Source organism: Gorilla gorilla, chromosome 4, assembly GCF_029281585.2.
Source record: "Gorilla gorilla gorilla isolate KB3781 chromosome 4, NHGRI_mGorGor1-v2.1_pri, whole genome shotgun sequence".
NCBI lineage: Eukaryota > Metazoa > Chordata > Mammalia > Primates > Hominidae > Gorilla > Gorilla gorilla.
The window spans coordinates 183,469,256-183,475,745 of record NC_073228.2 but is presented as its reverse complement, the minus strand read 5'-3'; the positions used below and the strand labels follow the sequence as shown (position 1 = coordinate 183,475,745).

At 48.6% G+C, this 6,490-nt stretch overlaps 1 pseudogene; it reads left to right on the top strand.

Annotated features, from left to right (window-relative positions):
- Positions 1-273: 273 nt before the first annotated feature.
- On the top strand, positions 274-346 carry LOC129534009 (uncharacterized; annotated as a pseudogene).
- The last annotated feature ends 6,144 nt before the right edge of the window (positions 347-6,490 follow it).

The window sequence follows — 6,490 nt, the reverse complement described above, 5'->3', positions numbered from 1 at the left end:
TCCTAGGTCACCTACCAGAATGAGAGCCCAGTCAAAGTTCTTTCTCATGGTGTGTCTAGGACGTCAGAAAACCTACAGATGTGGCCGGACTCTGAGCCCCCTGAAAAGGGTTCCCAGACCTTTTGTGAGAGGGAGGCTTTGTCTGCCCAGAGCCCACCTAGTCTTGGAGTCTTGGAAGGCTGCCCAGCACCTCAGGTAGGCCTGTTTGCACCTCAGCCTCACCCTGGTCTGGGTATCCACTCCATACAGATATGTTTTTAAAAATTGAGGAATAGCTTTGTGCAGTGGCAGTATCATAGCCAATGAGGTTTATCCGAGGCATGATTATTGCTAATTGAAAAATTGAGGAATAGTTTAGTAAAACACACAGATCTTAAGTATATAATTCAATGGCTTTTTACAAATATCTATCTGTAGCCAACACCCCAATCAAGGCAGAAAATATTGCCACCATTGTAGAAAATTCCCCCCAATCCCTTTACAGTCTACTCAACTTCCCTTGTCCCCTAATCCCCAAGCAGCCACTATTCTGATTTGTATTCCAGAAAAGTAGTTTTTCTGGATTTTTTTTTTAACTGACTTTTGCTCTTGTCGCCCAGGCTCGAGTGCAGTGGCGCAATCCTGACTCACTGCAACTTCCACCTCCTAGGTTCAATGAATTCTCCTGCCTCAGCCTCCCAAGTAGCTGGGATTAGAGGCGTGCACCACCACGCCTGACTAATTTTTGTATTTTTAGTAGAGACGGGGTTTCACCATGTTGACCAGGCTGGTCTTGAACTTCTGACCTCGGGTAATCCGCCCACCTCTGCCTCCCAAAGTGCTGGGATTACAGGTGTGAGCCACCGTGCCCAGCCTGGTTTTGAATTTAATAAATCTGTATGACATCCTTTGTATGGCTCCTTCAGTTCAAAACACTGTGTTTTTGTTGTTGTTGTTGTAGAGATGGAGTCTTGATCCATTGCCCAGCCTGCTTTCAAACTCCTGGGCTCAAGCAATCCTCTGCTCTTGGCCTCCCAAGTGTTGGGACTGCAGGTGTGAGCCATCGCACCAGCCAGAGTCGAATCGTGTCTCTAGTGAGAGCAGCCACTTTAATATAAAGGCTCAGGAATTCCTCCTCATGTTTGCTGCAGTGGCACTTGCCCTCTGAGTATCAGTTAGCTATTGTCACAGTTATGCTGTGTAACAAACCATCCCCACATCTCAGTGGCAAACAGTAATAATCATTTATTTCTTACTCATGAGTTTGTGGGTTGGCTGGGCAGCTCTGCTCCACATGCCTCTCATCCTCTTCCTGGGACCAGCAGGGGCAGGTTCATCTCTGGCTGATGGCAGGGCCCTGAGAGAGGGCACATCTAACCCCACAAACACATTTCCAGTTTTGCTGTGTCATGCCTGCTGACATCCCTTTGGCCAAGCCCAAAGTCAAGGGGTGGGAAAGGGAGGCTATGGCGAGGGTGTGAGTGTGGGTGAAAAACTGGGGCGGGTCATTCAATCTATGTTACCAGTTTCCTGACAATGTAAGTTAAGAGAAAGAGCTTTGTGGCTGACGCCTGTAATTCCAGCACTTTGGGAGGCCGAGGTGGGCAGATCACAAGGTCAGGAGATGGAGACCATCCTGGCTAACACGGTGAAGCTCTGTACTAAAAATACAAAAAATTAGCCAGGCGTGGTGGCAGGCACCTGTAGTCCCAGCTACTCGGGAGGCTGAGGCAGGAGAATGGCGTGAACCCAGGAGGCAGAGCTTGCAGTGAGCTGAGATCACGCCACTGCACTCCAGCCTGGGCGACAGAGCGAGATTCTGTCTCAAAAAAAAAAAAAAAAAAAAAAAAAAAAGGTGAAACTGGTTTGCTAGTCCAATTATTTAGTGAATCAGTCCAGTTTATTAGAAATCCCAATGAGGTTGTTTTCAGAAGTGCGGCAGGTCTGACCGGATCATTTGCAGAAAGCTCTGTTCTTGCCTTGGGACAGTCCTGCCCGCACTGGGAATGTGAATTTAATCGCTGTTCTCTCGCCGCTGCTCCTGCCCGCCTGTGACCAATTCCCTACCACACTGAGCTCATTGGAGACTTTAGTTTCATATTTTTAAGACCAGTTTAGTGCATCATCTCTGTCTTTATTTCTCCCTCCAGCACTTACTGTAGTTGATCTCTTTTATTTTCTTAGATTCTTTGGGGGGAGTTCATAGGTGGGATGAACCCATATATGCATGAAAATGTCTTTATTTTGCACCCCCAATTTAAGGCTAGATTGGCTGGGTCTTGGATCCTAGGTTACGAATAGTTTTTTCTTTGGAATGTTAGAGAAATTGCTCTACTATCTTTTAGGATTCGGGATTGATGATAAGTCTTGATGTCAAGCTGATTTTCATTCTATTGTGACAACCTATTCTCCCGGTCAGAAAACTATGAGGATTTTCCTTTTTTCCTTGGTATTCCAAAATTTTGCTGCAATGTGCCTAGATTTCTAAAATTCCACTTTACTTTTTTTTTTTTTTTTTTTTTTTTTTTTTGAGACGGAGTCTTGCTTTGTCGTCCAAGCTAGAGTGCCCTGGGGTGATCTCAGATCACTGCAACCTCCGCCTCCTGGCTTCAAGTGATTCTCCTGCCTCAGCCTCCCAAGTAGCTGGGATTACAGGTGCGCCACTATGCCAGGCTAATTCTTGTATTTTTAGTAGATAAGGGGTTTTGCCATGTTGGCCAGGCTGGTCTTGAACTCCTAGCCTCAAGTGACCGTCTCAGCCTCCCGCTTTATTTAATTAATTTATTTTGAGACGGAGTCTCTCTCTGTTGCCCAGGCTGGAGTGCAGTGGCGCGATCTCGGCTCACTGCAAGCTCTGCCTCCTGGGTTCACGCCATTCTCCTGCCTCAGCCTCCCGAGTAGCTGGGGCTACAGGCGCCCGACACCATGCCCGGCTAATTTTTTTTGTATTTTTTTAGTAAACACAGGGTTTCACCGTGTTAGCCAGGATGGTCTTGATCTCCTGACCTCATGATCCACCCGCCTCAGCCTCCCAAAGTGCTGGGATTACAGGCGTGAGCCACCACACCTGGCCATGAGTTCCCTGTCCTTCTCAGGGACAGGGAGTCAGTGATTCCTGGGGAGACTGCCTTTCTTCTCTGGACCAAGTATTCACACTTTCTATATCAACTGGGGGCAAATGCTGTGCGATGCTGGTGACCTTGCTGATTTATTCCCAGAACATGATGCATTTCCTTCCCCTTTCTTTCCCTTTTGTGCTACTTCTAATTAAGGAAGATATTTCTGTCATTTATGGGATTTTGGTTCGGAGGGAGGTCAATCAGGGGTGCTTGTTCCTCCATCTGGCCCTGATCTGCGTTTTTAGCAAAACAACTGAGTTTGGAAGTTTGAAACTAATGACATTAGGGCTGGGAAATTTCTTAATGTAAATATATTTTAGCAGAGTTAATGAAAACTTGGAGTGCTTACAAAGTTGGATATCTTACATGTGTGACAAATTATATATAAACCAGATTTCATTTCCTGTTTTTTTTTTTATTTTTTCTTCTTTTTAATCAGCAAAGGAAAAATGGCAAGAAAACCAAGTCTCTTATCTTATAGCTACACATTTTAGGGGAGAATGCATATTGAAACATTTTCAACATTTGCTGTTAAAATGAATACAATTTTACAAAAAGAAACCCGTCCCCCCACACAAAGCATAAAGTTCTAGGCGATGATGAGCCCCTCATTCAGAAATGGTCCGGGCTTTGCCTCCGGGAGCCCATTGGCCCCAGCCTGCTGCTGTTGGCAACCGCAGTGCCGTTTCCCTCACACATCTCTCATCACTATGGTGATTCTTGTTAAATAAAGTGAGCAGTCCCGATCATGTGCACTAGCGCCTTCTTCTGCGTTTAATCTGTGGCTGTCAGTTTCCACAACCCATCTATTCAATAAAGATTTGTTGATTATCTACTATGTGCTTGGGCCCAGTGACGCAAAGATGAATAGGACAAGATGCTTGCCCTTGAGGAAGCTTCATGTAGGGGAGAAGAGGCAGAATAGTTAGATTCCATGGATCCTCTGGCATTTGGAGTCCAACTTTACATGTTTTTGTGAAGTGACTGAATTTAACAATGTCTTATGCTTGTATAATTTTTCAGAAAATATGTTTAACTTTCAAATGGGAGATGCATGACATAGTTCAAACCATCAAAATTATATGAAAAGATGTCCCCACCTGCTCATTCTCCTTCCCCCACCCCCCCTCTAGGCAACCTTTTTCTTTGAGTCAGTCTTGCTCTGTTGCCCAGGTTGGAGTGCAGTGGAGCGATCTCGGCTCACTGCAAGCTCCGCCTCCCGGGTTCATGCCATTCTCCTGCCTCAGCCTCCCGAGTAGCTGGGACTACAGGCACCCCCCCACCATGCCCAGCTAATTTTTTGTATTTTTAGTAGAGACGGGGTTTCACCGTGTTAGCCAAGATGGTCTCAATCTCCTGACCTTGTGATCCGCTCATCTCAGCCTCCCAAAGTGCTGGGATTACAGGCGTGAGCCACCACACCTGGCCATATATATATATATCTATATATATATGGAGTGTCACTCTGTCACCCAGGCTGAAGTGCAATGGTGTGATCTTGGCTCACTGCAACCTCTGCCTCCCGGTTTAAGCAATTCTTCTGCCTCAGCCTCCTGAGTAGGTGGGATTACAGGCATGCGCCACCATGCCTGGCTAATTTTTGTATTTTTAGTAGAGACGGGGTTTCACCATGTTGGCCAGGCTGGTCTTGAACTCCTGACCTCAGGTGATCCGGCCGCCTTGGCCTCCCAAAGTGCTGGGATTACAGGCATGAGCCACCGTGCCCGGCTGAGTCAGAATATTTCTAACCCTTTCTTATTTCCCAGTACCAACAAATATTTGCACCCTTTTTTCCAAAGTACTGTATTTGTTTTTGGGTACTATTAAAGTTTCTATTCGCAAAAGGAAAGCCACCCGTAAGTGGACAATGTGGTACACTCGCTGTGTGGTGTTGAGATGAGAACGCACTGCAGGAACTAACTGTCGCAGGGGTGATGTGGAGGGCAGGCTGGCTGGGGTCCACATTCAAGCTGTCGAGCACCCGGAGGGAAGATCAGGGCCAGACTGTGAAGAACGTGAGCTGCCATGCACTCAGAGCTCTGGGTTTTTCCTGCAAGCAATGGGCAGCCACGGAGGGTTTCACAGAGGAGGAAGGAGGAGGCCAGAACTCCGTTAAGGCAGATGTGAATTCCGGTGGCTGTGAAGGATGGGGAAGAGACTGCAGTGATTCTGTAACTTTGAATTGCTCCATTTACCTGCTATGGTAGCACATGAATGCTACCACTCCTTACATGACACGGAGGGGCCTGGGGAGAAACCCTGGGGACGAGGAATCTCTCTACGATGCTTTCCGACTGCAAAGGTTGAGGGCTGCTTTCCCACCTGCTTCCTCAAGAGCGGTCCTTGTCGTCGCCATGCAGTGCATGTTGACTCAAACACTGTGTGAGTCACTTCAGGCTCACAGAGCAGCTGGTGCCTCGGAACCAGGGCTCCGTATCCTCGAATCGAAGCGTGAGATTGTTTATCCCTTTCAAGGGAGCAAACCATTAGTGGGGCAATACCTTGTTCCAGACACGGTGAAGAGGGGGCGGCAGGGCTGAGAAGAGAAGCCCGGCTTCCTGAGGCTCTGCTCAGCTGCCTTCTGCCCACCCGGTGGCCCTGCCAGCCGTGTTTGTCTGGCGCCTCAAGCAGCGATGCTGTGTGCGGTTTCCATGGCAGTGGGCCCCGGAGGGCAGCCGGGGACGCAGCCAGGTGGCTCGCAGCTCACCTGACTGGCTGTTGGCAGGAGGCAGGCGGCCTCCTTCTGCTCCTCTGTTCCTGGAGCTTTCAGAATGTCTTCAGTTACTCCCTTTAGGAGTCTGATCTCTGTGTGAGAGAAACTTAAAGTTCTGGGCTTATAAAGGGTACACTTTATCTCCGAGCGATTGCCTGGCAGTCATGCAGAATGCCAGGGCGGAAAAGTACCGGGAAAGCGCACATCTCTGCAAGGGAGGCTGGAACTCAGGGGCCCAGCTTCCCACGGTGGGCAGCAAGAGCACGCTTTGCACAGAGGAAAGACAGGCTCCGCCTGCAAGGGCCACGGGATGACCTTCACAGGGTCATTGGCACCCGGCCCTTGGGGCTCAGGGTCTGGCATCTTTGATTCATGAACTCAAGAAGACTGTGTGGGTCAGAGTTGCCTCCTGCAGCACACAACTGCTGGCTTAGTCACTGTCTTCGCTCCAGGGAGGACTCGTCACAGGGTTATTAGGAATCCAGACTCTAGCGGGGTAAACACAAGCTCTCAAACAGAGAAGAAGTCAAAGTCAGGTCCAAGTTCACGTTGAGCCTTTTCAGCAAGTGCTTCCTGCTCCAAGTTGTAGGCTGTGGCTGCTGAGCTCCCAGCCTGGGGTACTGGGCAAGCCAGGCATGGGGCTCGGCCCTCAGGGTGGGTTCTGGCAGACCACAGGCTT